The sequence below is a fragment of the Aquila chrysaetos genome, chromosome 21, assembly GCF_900496995.4.
Source record: "Aquila chrysaetos chrysaetos chromosome 21, bAquChr1.4, whole genome shotgun sequence".
NCBI lineage: Eukaryota > Metazoa > Chordata > Aves > Accipitriformes > Accipitridae > Aquila > Aquila chrysaetos.
In genome coordinates this window covers 325458-346805 of record NC_044024.1, presented here as the reverse complement: position 1 = coordinate 346805, position 21348 = coordinate 325458, and the positions used below count along the sequence as shown (strand labels likewise).

At 45.8% G+C, this 21348-nt stretch overlaps 1 long non-coding RNA gene across 2 annotated transcripts; it reads left to right on the top strand.

Moving 5' to 3' along the window:
- Window positions 1-1303: 1303 nt before the first annotated feature.
- Window positions 1304-21059, top strand: LOC121232504. 2 transcript variants are annotated; one of them, XR_005931084.1, is made up of 3 exons: window positions 1304-3005; window positions 17389-17576; window positions 19561-21059. It is a non-coding gene; the product is annotated as an uncharacterized LOC121232504 (long non-coding RNA). The 2 variants fall into 2 exon arrangements; XR_005931083.1 differs by lacking the exon at window positions 1304-3005 and adding an exon at window positions 7406-9397.
- Window positions 21060-21348: the final 289 nt, after the last annotated feature.

Sequence of the window (21348 nt, the reverse complement as noted above, 5' to 3'; positions counted from 1 at the left end):
TATACAATAAAAGAGGAATGGAAAAGTCTGGGTGGTTTTGTTTTGTTTTTACTTTGGTTTTAATTGGGGCAAAGAAGTAGGTTTGTTCATGTAGTTTGTGCAGGTTTTTTCTAGGCTTTCTTCTTCACTCTCTTTCTCCTCCTTGTACCCAAAAGGCTTTGAAATGGGTGAACTCTGAGGTCAAGGTCTATAGAAAAAAAAAAAAGGGCAGATACTTTATTTCCATTCTTTGTGGGGACTCAGAGCAAAGAAAGTACTGAAAAACAAAATGTTTGGTTGCTCTCACTGGAATGTAAGTCAGTGCCGAATTAAAAAAAAAAAAAATCATGAGTGACTGAGAACACCCAAAGCAAATACCACCACGTTTTTTAATTTCTAAAAGCCCAGACCTAAATTCAGTTCCAAATCCATCTCAGTCCACATCCATCTCTGCTAGAGATCTTCCCAATTATCTTCTCAAACAGCAGCAGTTAACTATGCACCTCCGTTTTCTGCTACATGAACAGAAGATTTGAAGCAATTACTCCTTTTTGCTAGTTTCTACATCAAGTTTGCAACATGATTGATAAAATACCACAGCTTATTTCTGATCTTGCTTACATGTCATTTACATCTGTGGGACTCCCTGCACTTTACTGGGATGAGTTCTGATGCACAACAGTGTAGATCAGAATTGATTCAGGCCTCCAGGCAAAGAAACAAACTCAGGACTACGTATATGTATGCAGAATGCATAGACTGTTCAAGTGCTTTCATTAGGAGAACAAGAGCAGTGTTGACATACTCCTCCACAAATTAAATTGCCCTGAATGAACTGCAATGCTCAGAGCAAGATTGGCTTCATCTTCACGGCAAACATCCCCATACTGCTCTAAAGTTAACTGTTGAAATGCACCGCATTTGTTACTCAGGAGGTCAGACCAGCTCATGAAAATTATCTTTTTTGGCCACTGCATCTCAAAAATGAATTGTGAAAAGCATCAAACTTGGATGCCCAAACATAGGGTATTAAATCTACAGATAGGCTGGTAGGTAAAAAGAGCCCTCTGGCAAAGGTTGTGGACCCCTGGCCTCCAAACTGCAGACTCCTGCAGATCAGGTCCTTTGGATCTCAGAAGTTTAGGAGACTCTTTACAAGGTTGGTGATTTTGTCCTGCTCATTTTTGTGGCATCTGGCCACACCTGGTAGCAAGCCTTGTGAATCTGGGATCTGAGTCATGTGGAAAAATGATCTTTGGATATTTCATGCTCCCCTTGGGTGGTTGCACAAATTATTATTGACTTTACATGTCCAGGGCAAAAAACAGACTAATTAAAAAAAAAAAAAAAAACAACCAAAAAAACAGTAATGAAGCTGAATCAGTGTGAAAAGCAGCAAGACCCTTGCACACTCAATAAAAAGGCCTAAGGGCATGTCTGCAAACCTCCCATTAGAAGCTGAGATTCTTCACTGTCAACCTGCATTGAATCCCTTGCCTCCATCACATGGCACTATCCAAACCAGCTAGCTTAAACTTTATGTATGTATGCCAGAATGACCTTCAGTCAATGAAGACTTTTTAGCCAACATGCCACCACAAACCTGAGACTCGTTAACTGGGACAGTAGGAGATCAAGTGTCTCCCTCCAGCCAGGACACCCAGCTTTGCACTGCACCCAAATGCTGCACAGTCCTATAGGCCAATATTGATGTCCGAGGTGGATGTTTCACAGCGAAGCCGATTTCCTCCATAGTTTGCAAATGTCACCACACTACCCCACTCTGTGCAATAGCCTTGAATTGCACTCAACATTTCCTAATCAAGCTAGTTTTTTCAGTACGTTTGCAGCATGCAGCTCTGTGGCTTGCTCTGGGAAGAGGAAGAAAGGAGGTAGAGAAGCTGGGGGGATTACAGACTGCCAACAAATACTGTCTCAGAGGCTTCTGCATACTGTTCCCCAAACCACAAAATTTTCTTGGAAAACAACTTGAAAAAAAGCAGCTAAAATGAGTCACACAGTCCATTTGATTAGCGTGCAGCAAGTTCTTTCACATTGTAGTTTCAAGTTCTTATACTTTTTACCTGCCATGGAGTAAGGTGTGAAGGTTTAGCAGGTTTGTACTGGACAGACAAATTGGGGCTTATACTGCATCCGTGCTGCTCTGCACTGATTAATCCATTCCAGCTTAGCCAATGCCAGGTGAATGCAGAGTTTGGTCCATTGGTCAGCATATCTTCACAGGATGCCAGGAGATTTTTACTTGGGACAGTTCATTGCAAAAATATCTTCAAAGGCAACATACTCCTCCTGATGAAGGAATTAAAGCTGTGTGTTACCAAGTCAGGCCTGATTCCAGCCATCGGTGACTGTCTTCCATTTCAGTTTGCTCAGTCAACCTAGTTCTGCCATCCAGCAGCACTCAGAATTGAGACCACCGGTTTTGAAGCCACCATATGGAGAGACGCAAATACAAATGACTTACATCAAACTCAAAAATACTAAACCACTCTCCCTCAGGTTCTCCTCCCAGGTGAAGAATACTATTTACTCCTGCATTGGCTAACTGTTTTAAGTATCATTTTCAAGTTATTTTCCTCCATCCTTGGGTCTTGGAGAGTTTTCAGATTAAATCTCAAAGAGCCGCTTGCTACCAGACTTTCTCCCAGGCTGTCTCTGTGAACAGCGGTTGCTGACTTGCCCTGCAGAACAGTGTCAGTGCCCCGGGCTCTGAAGCAGCCAGCAGCAAATCCTCCAGCAGTCAGCTCCAAACACCGCCCTTGGCAATTTGTCTAGATGTTGCTGAACTCTGACACTTCTAAGCATTACAGGTACTCTTCGGGCAAAGCTGAGGGGTCCAGTGTGAGCCTAGCATGAATACACACAGGTGAAAAACAGTACAAAGAAGGTCTTTTATGAGTGACCACAGTGGAACAAGGGGAGGAAGAAATGGGAGACCGGGAGCAGTCCTGAGCCTTACATCTGGAAGCACTCATGGTGTTGGATTCTCCAGGGAGCAAGACGGGGTAAGTGTTGTCACAGTTCCTTCCCTCCAGAAGATGGTTCATGAAGCCACAGCTTAGCTCTAGGCACTAAAAAAACCCCTACAACGATGCAGGAAAAAATGACAACTATTCCTTGAAGGCTGAGCTGTGCATGATGGAGGAACTCACTGGGGAGATCCTCCTGCAAGCCTGGCCTTTAACCCCTGCAGCTGGGCACTGGGGAGAAATCTCTTCAGCCAGCAAGCTAGGTCAGAGACATTACATCCTCCCCACCAGTCTGCCTGCGGGCACAAGACTTCATCACTAGTATGCCTGCTTACTAGTTCCCTCAGCAAAAAGCATGCTTGGCCGAACCCTGCCTCACTGGCTAACCTGGGCTTTGAGTCACATGAACACCTTGTTTCCATTTCCATTCTTTACCTCATTCAGAAAAGAAAAAACAAATCAACACACCTCGTGGACCTTCCAGTTTTGCTGAAAGTGATATCTCCCTCCCTTCCTGCCCACTTTTCAGGCGGGCACACAGCAGTGAGAGTCACAGGCTGGACTTCAGCAAACGGAGGATGTTTCTGTTCATGGTTGATTATGCATGTCACTTTTATTTTAGACCTCTGGTTAAGAAAAAAAGAGAGTGCAAGAACAAGACAGACAAAAACCAGGAGGTTCAAAGCTGTTTTTCAGATGGACGGCGACAGATAAGAAAACCCCATTAACTGTCACAGCCATTGGATGACCCAAAAGATATCCTGTACAGCATACACTAATAATAATAATAGTATACAATGAATAATAGTAATGTTAATACTGTAATTCTGAAGAAGCAGAAAAATAGCACCAGCCAGAGGTCAAGTGGGTTCAGGTAGCTTGGATTCATTCTTACTCCATCTTAATTAGCACATCTAGATTTTTATACAAGTGGAGGAAAACCAGACTTCCTTTTGTTTTCCCCAAGTCTGCCATCCCTGTTCAGTCAAGACCAGTCCTCTGTTCACAGGTGCCGAGTAAGAATCACAACCTTGCCTAGAGGTTTTGCCTCAAAATAAGCTCATATTGCAGCCATCTATCTCCTTAATTCCAGCACATCATTGAAAAATAAAGCCATATTTTGCCATATTTACTCCCTCAAAGGACTATCTCTTCTCTTGTAGTAATCTTGTTATGTGGCTAGGTGAAGAGTAAAGTCTTACTCTGGGTGTGAAAGATGGATAGACTTTATCTCAAAGAAATTAGGAGCTATGGAGCTGCACTTTATTCACTGCTGATGTCAATACAGTTACTCCATACACATTATCCCTGAGAACAGAATCCAGCCCTGGAATACTAGAAAGACAGCCACGGATTCAGATTCACTTTTTTTTCCCTTTTTTAACATAAAATTTTTTTAACAAGCATTTAAGTTGTCAAAGACAGACTTTTGCTGATTCTTTTTCACAGACAATGAAGGCAGAGAGTGACTGCACTTCTGATGCTAATTGTTGTCTTTTACTGAACATGCTAAATTACTTTTCTTTGCATATTACTTTCAGAAACTGCGTGTTAGCCAAGTTTCTCTGCTGCCATTTTCTGGAGATCTTATCAAATGAACATCCTGGGTACAAAGCCCTGCTGATTACTACATGGCATAACAAGCAAAGGCCTATGTTAAACTCACTGTTTGCTCTGCAACTACAGTCTCTGAACTATGACAAGCTCTCTCCTACATGGGAGAGATGGGAATGCATCACAAAAAGCAGCTTTGCAGAGTGGTCTTCTGAGGTGATGGTCTCAGACTGCTCCCCTCCTGTTGCTCAAGGGGCCATTGCTGGCAAAGGCAATTGGAAAAGCCAGGGAAGAAAAACACATCAGGCCTTTTAAGTTCAGAGATACTGCTTCTGAAATGCTCCTGAGTCACAGATAACTGGGAACTGGGACTGCACTAGAGAGATACCAGTTGCCCTGTTCTTCCATTCTTCCCTTGGCATCTGCTGCTGGCGAACCCCAAGTGATAGGGTGCCGGGTTGGCCAGCCCCTTGTCTGACCCTGGGCAGATGTTCTGCTCTTCGGTTAAGCCTCAGAAACGACTGCAGAAACAACATGGGACCAACAGTACCAGGAATACCTATAATACCAAAATGTTGTGTTTATCAGTCCTGCACTCCCACAGGCAGCGTCACCAAGATGTTAGCATTTGTGTTCTCAGATCCTTCACTTTGGGCTTCCGGGAGGAGGCAGATGTGTAGCTTATCACTCACCCCACTTTTTAGCACGCAGAGGGCATTTCAACACTGCTGCCTTTGCTTGCACAGTCATTGTCGTAGGGAAGTATGTGACCACTGGGCTCCAGCTCGCAGCTAGTGTGCTGTGTTGCTCAACAAGTGACAGTTGGGTTTACATCAGCCATCATCCTCTGTGGCAATGAAGTGCTTCCCCAAGACCAGAGCTGCTCTTCAGCTGCAGAAACCATTGTAACAGAACAAAAGGGGGTTTTACTCTACAACATACATCTGTCTCTCAGTCCATGAGGTATCATGCTGCTGGGCCTCCTTGTAACCATTGCATCAAACCTCTCCTGTTTGGACACAGAAGATCTTTGTAGCTGTTGTCCCCAAAACCCACCTCTCATAGCAGGATCACCTGCTTCATCAGACCCCTTCACAGTAGGACAAGAAAAGCCCAAACAAAATTGCATGGGTTGGTACAATTGCCAACAAGTTTTGTAAAAGCGGGAGCCCTGTTTTTCGTAAGCATTGCCTTGACTGCCTGCAATGTTTCCCACCCTTCCCAAGAGGAAAACTATACTTTGAAAGAAGATCGCAGTCCTCATAACCTGGGTAGCCCTTTCTCTTCTTCTGAGAATCTTAAGGGAGTATTCATTAAATCATATGCCTCCACACTATAGCTGAACGGGAATGGACCCACCAAACAGACCAGAGTATCTCCAACACCCAGTATCTATTTCCAGCACATCCTGCCTCTTGTGATGGAGCTCTTGAGACATTCCAGGGCATTTTCCACTCTAGTGAAATTCCATCAGCGCACCTCTTCCCACTGCAATCCTTCACATGATACTGCCTAAAGCAGTGAGGCAGGCTGAAATGCCAGCATGTAGTAATTGGGGATTTCTCCCCCTTTCCCAGAGCATCCGAGTTGTTTGATATCCTTTACTCAGTCAGGTATGAATCCGAGACTCCTTCAGGCAAGGGCATGGAAAAATAAGAAAGGAAAGAGGTTTTATTGAACCTAATGGCTTAATCTTATCACAGGATGTGAATGCCAATGAGCTTTGAAAACCCTCAGTCTGAAAAGTTCAAATATATAAACAAATGTCTCTTTTCAGAGCAGCTTATGGAACATTGCACAAATCCAACGAGGCACATAAAAAGTGTATTTTAAGCAGCACCCCAGCCTTATCCAGACAGTGAACTTACACTTGGCACCAAGAGAGACAAGGAATTGCCCCTCAGAGCACATTGCTTGAGCAGGGTATTAGTGTCAGAGCACCGATTACCCTGCTGAGCAGGTTAAAAAGCCAGCAGGCAAGCCGGCAGGCCATCTCTAGGCTGCCTGCAGGGCAGATTGGCAGTCTTGATAGGGTCAGGGCTGTTCTCAGAGCTTCCTGTCAAAGGCTGAGTAAATATGCATGTTGAATCTTAAAATTGGAGCAGACAGGGTAACTTTGTGAGACAGGGTAATTTTTCTAAGCAGGTAAATTTCTAGTGTGATGAGTAGGCTTTGCACATGCGGTGTTCTCAAGCAAAACAAAGCTGCGCTAGCAGTGTTGTATAGGGAAACCTCAGCGTAGAATGCAGTAGGGCCCAGAGATGGGCATAAATATTTTAAGAACTGTTCCACTGGGTATCACTTCCATATGCCATATTAAGGTTTTACCTAAGGATTTGCAACTGTCTAGTGGATAGAAAGCCAAATTTAGGGCGACTGATGTAAGAAAGGGGAGAGAAACATGGCAGGGAACACGCCATGCACCCAAAACCCCAAGTCACTGCTCAGCGCTCCCATTATTTGCTGCTCCAGCCTTGCCTCCTCTAGAATCGAGTTTGCATTGTCCTCCTTCCCTCTCCACACCCAAAACAATCTGCTCACTGCACGCCCAGATAACATAGCTGTTAAAACACGCACGCAGGGTCCATAGCCGTGCCCTTGCTCGTCGAGGTGGTCGCTGGGACCCCCGAGGGAAAAGCCACTCACTTTGCCCAGGACCGGAGGTCCCGGCGCCGTGGCCGGACCCGCCCCACAGAACACCCGCGGGAGGGGACCTGCGAGGCGGGCGCATCCCCCTGCCCGGAGAGCACCGCCCGCCGCCCGCCCCGGCCGAGCGGGGCCTTCCCCGCCGCCGCCGCCGGGCGTCGCTGCCGCTCCGCTCCCGGGGCCGCCCGCCCCGCCGCCCGGGCTCCGGCTCCGGGTCCGGAGGAGCTGCGGGCCCGCGGCGCCGCCGGTGCTGGAGCGCGGCTGAGGCAGGGGAGCGGCTCTCGGCCCGCCAGGGCCGGGGGGGGGAGCCCCGGGGGGGGAGCCCGGGTTGCCCTCGCAGCTGCTCCGCGGGCCCGAGAGCTGGCAGCTGCCCGTGTTCCGTGACGGGCGCTGCTGCTGCGGAAGCTGCGTGGGAACATTCTTTGAGATCCGAGGCTTGCGACCTCTCCAGGGAAAGAGCTGCTGGTCAGAAAAATACGAGGAGGACTTCTCGGTCCGGGGGCTGGATTTTGGTTTTAAAGTCCATGTAAAAAAAATAATGCAAGGAAAGATCTGTGCCTGCTTGCGGGCCCGGCAGATGGGGCGGTGGAGCAGGAGCGGAGGCATTTTCCCAGGCAGCTTCCAGCAGTCCGGCTGAATAACTGCTTCTGCTGAAGCAAAAGCAGCACTACTGAATTCTTCACCCTGGGAATCGCCTTCCTGCCAGCTAAAATGCGACCTTTGGTATCATTATGTCAGCTACAGCATTCTGCTAGGACCAGATTAAGAAAAGAAAGCAAAGAAGGGTCTGCTAATTACAGCGATCACAAGATCCTGGTTCCTGTCGACCTCCAAAGCAAGCAACGATCAAAACCATCACAGCCACTGCCTGCCTCATTCCAACACTTCTCCCTAAAGCACGGCGTGCTTTCAGAGACCATCAGCAACAACATCCCATGGGAGTGTCCATGGCAGAGGTGCTGGGTCTGATGCCTGACCACAGGGCATGTGTGAGAGGCGAGGACCCGACTCTACCAGGGCCTATAAACAGACGGGGGGGGGGGGGGAGGCAACTTCTGCCTCAGAGGACTTGCAGACTACGGAGCACGGACAAAACTGAGGCGGCAGCAACCACCGTGATTGAAGTACCAGGTACAGGATCACACGAGTGATCCTCAAGTTCAACCCCTGAACTGTTGATGACAGCCTCAGACCCCCAAGGCAAAGTGCATCTTAAATAGAGTGATGATTTTTAAATTGCTCAGCTCCTATTTAAGACACCTAAAACTTATTACTCCTACTGTCGCCACAGTCTGATGCCAGGCACTTAATTTAACTTCCCAAGTTAAGAGCCTATCTCCCTTGCTAGGCACATCATTGATGTGGAAATGTAGATCCCATTTTGCCTAGAAGCGCCTCCAGCAGATGCACCATAACTGCTGCCTGTCCTATGCTGGCCTCTGGAGAGACCTTCCCTCCTGCACGGACCACAGAGAGAGTCAAGGCTTCCAACTTTGGTTCCATTGGAGATGCCTGCATTATGTAGTTTAACTACACTCCTTCTGTTTCCTGTTTAAAATATTCCAAACTGCCCATATCATATTTGGGTGGCTCCTTCTTGGGCCCCTTTGGGAGCTCATGCACAGCTTCTCTAGAATTATGCTTTGTGTGATGTCCAAAGGTGGTCTATACTCCCCATCATTGCCTTAATGGAAGACACGTGCAGGAATCCCTGTATGATTTTTACACCCCAAGACCTGGAGATGCACACCCAACCTTCCCAACTTATATTAGGGGTCAGAAGCAAGTGACAACAAGTAGACTCTTCACAAGGACAGGTACAGGATCCACTCTGCAGTGGCAAAGCAGACTTCCAGCACACAGAGGCATAGCAGCTTTGACTGTCAAGGCACAGAAATCAGCTCTACCATCTTTCTTCCATTGGCATAGCTTTGCATCCTTCAGCCTGACCCTCGCAAAGTTCCTTCTTGCTATCTGGCAGTTACAGTCCCACAAGTTTTGCAGGTGTTTCCAGTTGGGATGAGCACTGTAACAAGTTTTATGCTACTAATGCCTTAAGACAGGGGAAACTTGAGGAACAAAAGGGACAGGTGAGCGAAAGACCACGCCACGCAGCCAGCACTGGGCACGCAGATCACACATCAGCCACAGTGTGAGTACTCACCACTGGAATGTCCTGCAGGAAAGGGGCCGGTGACAGTGTCCGGGCTGAGAGGACATCAAACAAGGTGAGAAACTGAGCTGACCCACAGGCTGCTCGCACCCTGAGGGAGGGAAGCCAGCCTCCAGGGAAAGCAGGGCTGGCATTTGACTCTATAAGTAAGTGCAAACAGGTGGGTTTGGCTGGACTGCGGAGAGTGACAGCAGCTGCAGATCACAGTGGAGCAGGGGCAAAAAGACATTATTACTCTGCAAGGACACCTGAGCTGAATCATCAAGAGTATCTGCACTTCAGAGTGGGGATCAGAGCTCCCATGAGCACGTGGGGAGGGAGAGAAAAGGACAATGCAGACAAAATGGCAGTGCCTGTTCTGTAAGCTGCACGGCCGTGCCAATGCACCTTGCTCCTGCAGCAGACCTGGAGCTCCCCTGCAGATCTGTGTGGGGCTCTGGCTCCCGTTCCTGGGGTCCTACGAGCTTTCCTGCTCACAGCTACCCGGAGGTCATTCATCCCCTTTGAGCAGCTCCCAAGTCACACTGTCACTGGTGCAATTTGTCAATGAAAATGTGTTCTGCAATGTCATTTTCTCAGGGCATTTCAGTCTCAGGGACTGAAACATTTTGTTTCTCTATTCAGGGCCACATTTTTTCACTTTAATCAATCTTTTGGAGATCAATAAAAATGTATATGGATACTGAGTGGGGGCATGGTCTTCCTCATATTTCCTTTCATTTATTTGATAAAGTGAAAGGGTTCTCCGGTTTCTTCCCATATATAACATTTTTTCACTTGCTAAAACATGGGAAGAATAAAATAAATGCATATTTCAGATACTTTTTTCTTTCAGCTATTGGTTCTTCGCCTTTTGCATCATGTTCCCATGAGAAAAATAAAAAACATTTCTTACTTCACGTGACCCAAGAGTTTGGGGTTCTTTGTCTTTTAAACCTTTTCTCACTTTATACAGACACACACACTTATACACACACACACAGAGAGTGACCATAGCTTGAAGGCACGTTTGTCTTCCACTATTTTTTTAGCTCACATAAAAAAGATTAGAAGCATTTTACTTCTGTCAAAATCCTGGCTTTAGCATCTCTCTTGAGCTTGCCACACACTGAAAACGTTTGCCCAGTTAGATCGTACCTTCCCTAGACCTGCCACTTTTGGTGGGTACCTGCCAGGCAGAACTGGCCATCAGCCTCAGAGCTAACGTGCAGCTCTCCTCTCCCTCCCTCTGTGCTGTGCAGCAGAGAGAGATGCAGGGGCTGAGGCAGATGGCAAGTCTAAAGGGGCTTCAGTCCTCCAGGGCCAGAGAGGCTGGAGAGAGGGCAGGAGCTGTGGTGGCCATGGGAGCTGCTACCAGGGTGGCTGGGGCTGCTGTTGCTGCTGGCAAGCTGCTCTCCCGCCCGTCTGGTCAGAAAAGAGGTCCCAGGGATCACTGTGGTGAAAACTCTTTCTGGCAGGGAGAACTTGAAAGAGGAACACCCTTAAAAACCTTCTGCATTTCAGCTGTGGGCCTGATTTAAATGTATTAGCAATAAAGTCTGACAAGGTCCAGTAAAGGCTGAAGTGGCACAGTGGCACTGCTTCCCATTTTCTTTCATTCCTGGCTGGCCCTTATCAGGCTTTAAAGGAGAGGTTTTTCTTCCAAAAGAAAAGCTTCCTCCCTCCTAACCTGTAGCCCATAGCGCAGCACAGCAGTGCCCTGGGGAGCCCCGGATTGCACAGGGTTGACCGGACAGCCTGGGTGCCTGCAGTCGGATGTGGTCCAGCCGGCACAGCCCGGCACTGACGGGCAGGAGGCAATGTGCCAGCCATCCCACCTTGCAGCTTGGAGAAGAGGAGGGGGAGGCAGCACCTCCCCACCCAGCAGTCGCCCATGTCCACAGCACAGGGCGGCTCGCCCGGTTGGAGCAGGGCACGACCCTACCCCATCGCGTTGCTTTCACCAGGACCAAACTCAGTTTCCGTAAAGACCACCCAGCGCTGCCGACAGCGCTGAATAGAACAGGCCATTCCATGAGTCCTGGGGTCAAACAGTGCGGATTGGTTGTGTCCACATTACAAAGCTCTTGGTCCTTTGTCTCCAGCATGTGGAAGCCTTGTGGTCGTAGGGCTTAAGCCTCAATTTTTCATGCCCTTTTTTTCAGTTCAAAGCACATGAAAGAACACACATCCTGTGCTGCAATACATCAGAGCAGTGTTTTCATACCATGAAACTGTATGCTTGCCCATGCTGCCTATTGGCAATGGCTCCTGATTTATGATACTGTCCAAACAATGTTCAGGCATCATTTTGGAGAGTATTGTTAGCGAAGGCTAAAATAGTGCCAGGGTGCAAACTAATAATTAAGCAGGACAGACAATCACCAGTCCAGTGCTTAAGCTCTCAAGCTGGCAATGTTTTGTTCAGCAGCGTAGACATAGCCTGGGAATCAGCTGAAGCTGGAGGGATGTGATCTGGGAAGTATGTAGTTTATACACTGCTCTGCCAACTGGGACATCCCAAAGCATCAGGAAAACTTGGGCGTTCCTACGCTGCTCTTTTTTTCTTCTTTTTCAGTGACCATCAGCTGCTATACAATGATTCAAGCACTGTAATATTTATATCCTTGCCTAAATCATCACAAAATCAGTTCTGCTATGAAGGTTGTTTTGATACAAAAGAGCAAGAACATGAGAGATGAAGTACTGCACATTGTGTGAGGAGGTCAGGCAGGAATGGGATGTGGTGGACATCCTAGGTCTCTGCAGCAAGCAAAGGATTGCCACCTGGAGAGCAGGAGGAGTCTTTTCTCCAAGAAGAGTGACAACATTCGAGCATCACAGGTAGCATCAGTGGTGCCATGCTCAAGTATTGTAGATATTAAAGCAACTGGGATCAGGGCTGCATACGATGATGAAATGGTTTTGAAGGGCTGCCTTGGTTGTTCTTCTTCAAATGCCCAGGAAGCTACTTTGCTCCCACTATTAGTAGGGAACACAAATACCATGGGAGCAGTATTGGGATTGGGAAGGAATCATTGCTGACTATTCCTGAAATCCAGGGTGGTCCACACTTGGTGGAAAAGTAGTAAAAACATTTCAGGGTTGTTAAGCTAAAAGAAAAAGCATTTAAGAACAAAGACTTTTTATGTGTTTTGAAGGACATTAGAATCTTTTAAACAGCTCATTTTCTTCTCTTGTGTGCAGCAGGAATTACTCATAGTAATTTATTCAATACAGTTCACACTCTGCAAGTTTTCTGTTCCCTGCCCCCCCCCCTTTTCTCTATTTGACTCACTATTTAAAACTATTTGCTTGTTCCAGTCTGAGAACACATCCTCTGTGTGCAGTCACTTTGCTGGCAGCTCCCAGCTCAGATGCAGTAGTCAGAACCTGACCTTCCTGATGAATACACCTGGCTCATACAGGGTGAGTCTGTTCCCAAGGAGATGGCCATTAGGAAGGGACTGTCTTTTCTGCTGCTGTTCCCTAATTTATTATTTGTTCTCAGCAAGCTTTGACATTAGTTCGTGTTTTCTTAGATATTTCTACCAGTCAGTTCTTCCAGGGGTTGTTCATGGGAAGTGAGGGCAGAAGAAAACCAAACTGTCTTTTATTTTCAAAAAGGGAGACTACAAAGAGATGTCTGCCCTCCATGGCATCTGTTTCAAGCCTCACATCTGGGGTGGGAAGATTCATACGAGTGGAAAGGCACTTTAGCCCAGCATAATTTGGTTCCCTGCAGCACATTTCCAAGCTGCATACCAAGCCCAGATTAACATGATTTAAGCGGCTGGGCTTCCATCCCCTCACCTTGGGAAATGCTGCCAAGGTTTTACAGATCTTGCTGCTAGGACATTTTTCTAACGGGGTTTCAATCTTAAATGTCCTTTTGCACAGTTTCATCCCATTGGTTTCAGATACAAGCTAAAATTAAAAAGAACGACATGAAATGAAGCCAAGGGAAATGCATTAACTCATGTTTGCAGAGCACATTGAGAGAACAGGACAAAATGTCCTTGGGAGGACAAAGAAATTGATCGTTAATAATATATCTCATGGTGCAGACACCAAAGAAGTTTTACAGCTGCTGTGAAGTCAGTGTTTATTAACCTTATAGGGCAGACCTGCAAAGTGAGCATAGGGATCAAGGTAGCTCAAGGTACAAGATTACAGGGTGTGTGTCTAGATCTTGTGAAGCACTGAGCAGCCCTGAGTCCTGCCACTGCATGGTCAGAAGGTCTTCTCCAGCGCTGGGCACCCACACAGGAATCTTCTGGACCTGCTGGCTTGCTGGATGCACACAGCATGTGGGTAACTTTTAGGAGCAGGGCTCGAACTCAAGAAAATTACATTAATCTGACTCTAAGTATCAGATAAACCTTGTTTAATTGTATGAGAGTTAAACAGCATAGAGGGAATTGCAGCGGTCACTTCATTGAAAATGGATTAGTATTCTAAACCCTGGGTAGATGATCTGAGTCCAGCAACCTCTGACAGTAGTTGTGATTGTCCCACATACATTTTGCAAACAAAAGAGGATTTTAAACTGATTTAATCTTTCCTGCTTTTTGTAATCAAGTTCAGATAACAGTCATGCTGCGGATGGAAGGAACAGTCCGGGCCAGCAGACCTCAGTATCTGTCAGGAGAGAGAAGTAAGAAGATGGATAAAGAGGAGAGATTTGACCAGGTTGATGAAATATGACAAAAAAGTGAATGCCAAAACTCAACAAAGACAAATTAAACAAAGAGGGGATTTCTCCGCTCCAGAGTGGAGCAGTAGCAAAGCAAAGTCTTAAACATGCTGGGACATTGAACCAGTCCTGAAGCCCAAACCATCTAAATCACTGCCAGTGGTTCTCCTTTGACAGCTTCAGCTGCCAAGGGGGAAGGATTGGGCAGCAACTGCAGATGAGGAGATCCAGATATCCTCACCGCAGGTACAGCACAGGTGGCTACGAGCTCCGTATCTTTTAGGTAACACATAGGAGTCCTAATGGCAGCAACATGCATAACAAATGAGGTCACCAAGACTAATATTATTACAACAAATTCCACAGGAATTAATCACGTTTGAGCCATAATGATAACAGAGTGTTGGTTAGCGAATTATCTCTCAAGCCTCCCATCCCTCCAGCACTTGCTTGTAGGCCAGGTTCTTGGGATGGGGCATGGACTGTTTTCTTTTAAAAGAAAGCAAGCTTTTCTTTCAAAAGAAGCAGACTCATTTAGTCTGATTGAGATTTATTCTCAGGTAGGTCAGGCTTTTGTAGTATAAGCCATTCAAAAACTGCAGTATGATATATTTTTGTAAGGTTTTGTGTTGGTTTTTTTCCTCCTTTTTATGCAAAATACTGTCAGGACCCTGGGAAAGTTCCTCCACCAGCCTTCTGCCTTTGAGATAAATGTAATCTATTTATAAAAACACATGGTTACGTAGCTTACACCAGCCTGGTACTGGATGTAGTGTTCGCCATAAATCACACCACCTCACTGCCATACCAAGTCTAAAACACAATGAAAGAAACATCTTGGTGAATGTCCATCTTAATTTTTGTTCTTCAACAGCAGGAAACTCAAGTGAAAGGGTTTTATTAGTCCTTACACCAAAAAAAGCTTGTGAGATCTCCAGATAAAGGTTTTCCTGAATTAATAGACCACATAGATCAACATATATTAATAAACAGAAACTCTTAGGACAGTGAGAGGGAGAACCTATGTAGGCGGAACTGCTTGTGCATGTGTGTGAGATCAGTAGGTCTGGTAACGGGGCTGACTTCCAGTGTGCCCATCCTCCCTGATGCTGGATGGCTGACAGGCTTTCACCAAAGGAATGAGAGACATAAAAAGAAAAAGAATGAGAACTTTGACCAAACTCCTGGAAATCTGAGCAGTTGTTAGCCAAATCATACATCACAACAAAGGTTGAAGTCAGGTTAGTGGCAGTGGGTTATCCACAGGCTATTTTCCTCAGTCTGGTCATCCCAGAATAGCTGCTGTGCTTCAGTTTCCAATACAAAAGCTGTCTCTGTTGCTCACATGGAGTAAGCAGGAAACCAGCAGGAAAGAGAGAAGATTCCACAAAAATTCCGCCTTTTCCTGTATTACTGGCTGTGCTGATGCTTTCTCTGCTCAGCTCTTGTTTGACTCCTGGGCACCCATCCATACTCACCCTCTGGCAGGAGACAAAAAGTGCCGTTCATAGACTGAAAATTGGAGCTTCAGTCTTCAGAGACCATTTGGCTGACAGATGTTTCTGCTCGTCTGTCTCCATCATCATTTTTTTCTCCTACTAATTCCTATCCTAGGAAGTGCGTGGCACTAGTGCAAAGACGGGAGGGGAAAAACTGACAAAAAACAAAAACATTTTAAAAGCCTTAGGACATGAATTCTTAATCAAACACTGTAGTTCCGGTTATGCCTGGAGGGGTGCGCCTGTACCTCTGGGTCTGGGTGGGAGTCTGCCTGCAATTAATATTTCATGCAAATCAAAGGGCAGATGTTACACAATGTCTCTCAACTCCCATTTCACAGAACAGGGAGCCTCAGAAGTCCAACGATTCGCAGAAATGTAATTTTACAAAATTTGCAAATTTAAGCCCCAGCCCTGCAAGGAGCAGGGACACCTCTGTCTGTGCAGAACTTGTCGCCAGTGTCAAGGCCTTTGACTTAAGACCAGCAATCTTAATGAGGGATGTGTTAGAGCAGGAGGTCAGTAAAGTATTGAGTAAAGCTCAGGAGGAATTCTGCTTTCTTAATTCCCTGAGAGGATCAGATCTTATCTTATTTTTGCTCCCTTCAGTGAGTCCCTGGTGGATTAAACTAGCCCATAAAAAGGGAGCACAAAGCTCAGTACGTTTTGTCTTTGGAAACCACCTTCACAAACACCCTCACAAAGCCACCTTACACCCTGACAGCTCTTTGGCTGCTTTTCTACACCCTGATGGATGTTAGCACCCCTCCTCTTGCTGGCTGTGTCCCCTGCCCTCCGCTGCTTCTCCCTGCCTCTAACCAAGTACACCCTCCGGGAGGAAAGACTGGCCATATCACTACTGGGATACAGGATGTGGCTCACGAGGGATGTGAAATAACACCTGAAGCTGTACTTATAAAGAAGCTAAGGAACAAAGGTAGTGTGTTGATAGTGAAGGTGTATCCCTTGCAATCCTGTACTGGGATGAGCATATCAGTAAGTGATCTTTTACTTTCTCCAGAAGACTTTTGACTGCAGCTACAGCTTTAATGCAGTTCATCACCTGCTCAAGTCAATCCAAAGTCAGCATAACCAGTCAATATATATAAAATAGATGAGTGTTTGTCAGGTCCTCCTCTGCTGCACAGGTATAACCATGTACCTATACTACAGCTAAGCAGAAACCATCACCTTCTACAGTTTGTGGAGACCCTCTTTATTGGCACTAAACACATCCACTGTAGCTAGACTGTGAACTATTCAGCCTTCCCCATCAACACAAAAGGATAACTTCAGGACATAGCCATACTTCAAAACTTGCTGCTACCATTTACTGGAATGGGTAGTAAAGCAAGAGAGAGTGTCTTAGGATGCAGACTCACCTCCATCAAGGAATACTAAAAGCTTAGAAGATAAGCAGGTCCTCTGAGCCTTTGATATTGAATAAATTCAGGAGCAGATTAGGTAAGTGCAATTGCTCACCACGGCAAACAGTGAAAACTATTTCAATGTTTAGAATAAAAGGTAATTCATGAAGTGCTGTATTATAGCTCTGCCTTCTCTGAGAGATGTACTGTTTTACTTTTTTGTGTATAACTGGCTTCTCTACATGAGACATGATGGGAGAGTCTTGACCAGGGCAGAACAAGGTGTTGAATGTGTTTGGATGGAGCAGGGCATGAAAATCAAGGGTTGTAGTTTGCCAAGCCATGTTTCTAGGCCCTGAGGACCTCCTCCAGATCTCATGGTCCCCCCCTAGCTCTGACACATACCAAGGCCCAAAGCTCTGCAAAGGGCACTGGGATATGTAGGGCTTCTTAAGAAAAAGTGAATACTTTGAGTTGTTGTTTTTCTTCTTTCCTCCCCAAATAGGCAGTGGCACAGGATGGGGGCCCTCCAGCTTCTGCAAGAATCAAGATAATTCTCAACGGCATTTCAAAACAATGCCTTTTAAGAAGAAACCCATGCCAGCAAGCGGTGTACATGCATCAGCCATCCAAGAGCCTGAAATATTTTCCACTGTGCAGATCTACAAAGCCACTGTGGAGTTGTCACAGAAGGTAATGCTAGCAAAGCTGGGGCAATGAGAGCTGAAATCCAGCAGAGCTCACCGACACCTAAGTTTTACCTTAACCCTACACAAATCTGTCTCTCTGGATGTGTGAGTGGTGCCACCATCCAGCTCCATGTAATGCAGCCACTGCAAAAAACAGACAAGATGTGAGAGGGGTGTCTTTACTCTTTTGCAAAGGTTTAATGATTAAATAAAAGTGTGAGGAAAGAAGGAAAAGAAATGTCTACATCCACAGTGCGATGTCAGTGCTGGGCTCTGCCTCTGACCCAGCGAGGTTCCCTCTCCCCTCCAGGTCCCCAACAAGCCTCCTCGGCAGGCTGTGACAGGCAAGCACCAATGCAAACAGCATATTTTCTTTGAGATAGTAAAACTGTAGCCCCTCACACGAATGGCCAGAAATGTTGCTTTCTGCTACAGTTCCCAAGGTGAGCGTGGCAATTCAAAGGAACGGAGAGGGTGACAGAGACAGAGGTCCCCTCTTCCTCCTGCCGGGGTGCCGGGCAGCCAGCTTCCTCCAGCTCCCCTCTGTCCTTGCAGCAAACCCCAGGGAGGGCCAGACCCGCAAGGCGCTGGGGACCTGGAGCAGGGTCGAAGCAAAGTGGGGAGGGGTTTGTCTCTTGGCAGCCCCCTGAGCACACATCTCTGCGTGGATGAAGAGGGGAAAGGGACAAGGAAGGAGGCAGAGACTAGGGCAGTGGACAATCTCAGCAGCCCCACGAGGATTCGGACCCTTCTGCTGCTGGGCTGTGCCTGGGCTCCATGCTGGGATCCTGCGAGAGGGAAGGACATGAGCAGTGGAAAAGGGAAATATTCACAGTGGCCAATTGCCCTGCTCTGGGACAAGGAAATCACTCCATTTAGGACTTGTCATTTATTTTTAACATGGGCTGTTGGACTCACACACTGTTGTTCCTGATCTTACAAAAGGAGGGCGGAGGGGTTTGCTTGCAGCAAGGCATCTGTGTCGCACTGGACACAGGATGGGTTTGGGAGGTTTCTGATTCCAGGAATGTGACTTTTTATAGATCCTAATCCAGGAAATAAAATGACGTGGCTGACTTCTACACTGAGATAAGCACTGTGCGGCCCTTGCATATTAGGCAAAGAGTAACCAGAGGAGCACAGAGATAGCACAGGCACACACCTGGAGATATGAAGACTGGGGACAAATTACATATTTTGCTTGCAAGTCTACAGCTGAGAGGAATATGAAAATTGTGTGAAGAGGACATTAAGCTAACCAGTAACCATAAAAAGTAAAACAACCTTATAGTGAGATGTAAGGTCCCAAGAGAAATAGCAAAAGCCTTTGTATTTTACCTGTGCATTTTTTACACTGTTGCAACCCCAATCAATTTTAAATCCATTTCTCAGGCCCTTCAACCCTTTGCTAGGTAAGTCCCTGGAGCATATTCTTAGAGGATACTGTACTTGTACTAAAAGTGATTAAAACACCAGTGGAGGCATAGGGCTGAAAATACAAGTGTGGTGTACAATTTTTTTCAGGATTGGAAATAGTGGCCTTAGAAAAGTGATATGTGCTTGTGCTTATACACACACATGTGCCCAGCATAAAGGGAAAACACATAAAAAGAGAAAAATAGTGCAAAAGGCTTTAGATTCATTGGGGATGGCCACATGGCTCCACTCCACCTTCTCTTGAGCTTATATGCAAATTGTTGAAGGAGTTTATCAACTTTAACATGCTCAGGGAGTTTGATAAAATCAGACCGCTCTAATCATCACCCTCTTTCAGCCTACTTTAATGATGAGTTAATTGCCCATGATGAGACTTTGATTTTTTTTGAATGCCTTAGCCCTTTGTAATTTTCAGGTTCTGGCTTATTCACAGGTATTTTCATGCATAACTGCAGTCCTTCTTGAGTAATAAAGGAAGACAGTCCACAAGGGAAACTGAGCTACATATTTTCTATGTGTGCATCAGATACCTGTCAATTTTCTTCTTTCAGCCTTTAACCAGGTTTCATCTGTCCTGTGGAAGTCAATCCAACAAGGCCAACACCCATTTTTCTCTCCAAACTGTACCTCTACATGGGATTTTTTTACTCAAGCAATGATGCAGCTGAATGGAAAATAGCCATGGAGCAGTTTTCAACACTGAGCAAAGCCTATGCTGTTGCTGGAATCTAAATTGGACAGCATGAGGCTTTGGGGCTTTGCAGCAAGGAGTCTTTAAATTAGGAAAGTGTGAAGACTTTCCTGTGGTTTGGCACATGGGCAGCATTCCATAAATGTATCACAGAAATTAAATATAGAAAAGACCTGTTGATAGGTCTAATCCATTTTGCTTGGATAGCACAGAATTGGTTCCTATGGGACAGTCTGCATTGTTTGCTTGAGAAAAGTTTAAAATTTCCTAGGTGATGAAGCTTTCATCAATTCTTTTCAGGAAACAATTAACAGCCTAACACATCTCAGTGTCAAGAAATTTTTCTGAGATTCTTCCAATTTTTTTTTATTTTTGCAACGTACAGCTCCTAGGTATGTCCTACTGGCATTACTGTTATAAATAATTTCCTTTCCACCTGAGTGCTTACACTTTCAAATTTTTCTGGTGTGCCGCATGACCTAGGCAGAGGACAGGATTATACATATGGTGATTTCCCAGTTCAATCCTTTTCTATTCCTTCACATAAGCTTTTCCTGTAAAATCCTCAATCAGCAAATTTTTCTTTTCTAGATTCTCCCTGGTTAGATCACTGCTTTTTCAGCAAAATGGTGAAATGGATGGATGAAAGTCTCACAAGCACAGGACACAGCATTCAGTATTAAGCATTTTGGCTTCCTTAGAATGAGTGTGCTGTAGTTTTTCATGCGCTGTAATACCCTGTATGTTCCTGAGCTGTCAATCATTTCAGCATTTGTTTTATCTTCAACCACAAGTACAGTTTTTAGCATTGGAATGTATGCCAAGTCTTTAGCAACTAGAGCACAAGCTCCTCTTCAGTACTTGTTTTGTTCAAGTTCAATGCATAATGTAGGTCTCATCTTGGTGTTGGTGGAAAGCTTACTCATGGCATTTAGCCACTCTTTAATTTGGCATGGTGGATAAAAGTTAGCACTGTAGCTCTGGAACACGGTGTGCTGGCAGAAGTGCTGGGTCAGGATCTAGAAATGGAGCAGCAGTTAAGTGCCACAGTTGAAGAGAGCAGGTGAGCCAGGACCTGAGATTACAATACTGTTGACCAGGACCACATTCATCAGTGGGTTTTAGAGCTGAGAGAGAGTGGCACCGTTTAAACACGGCTCTGTGAGCAGTCAGGACTGCAGTCAGAGCATGAATGAGTTAAGGATGGCTCTGGTGGAGAACACTTGGAAATTTTTACATTTCAGGGGAAGACTTTCTGAGACCTCAAAGACAGTGTCATTCATCTCTTTTCTCAAGACAGGCACTTGTCTAGTTTCTCACCTGTACAATGCAAACTGTGAGATGTACTCCATTCTTTGTTAAGTGCTGTGATCTGCAAATGAAAAGTGTGATTTAATTTGGAAAATCAAATGCTATTTGCATGTATGTAAATAAAATGCAAAAATGCTATTTCTGAGGAAATAATTTTAAGATTAAAAACACCACTGAAGGAAGTCTGTTGCCTTTTGTTCCCTCACCAAACACGAGTGGAACAGTGAAAGCGATTATTCAGTTCCACTCGGGTCTGCTGCTGCTGCTGTGTCTGATGACGGGTGCTAAAATACTGTAGAGTGAAGTTACACGAATTTGCCTGATGGGGGCAGTTTTT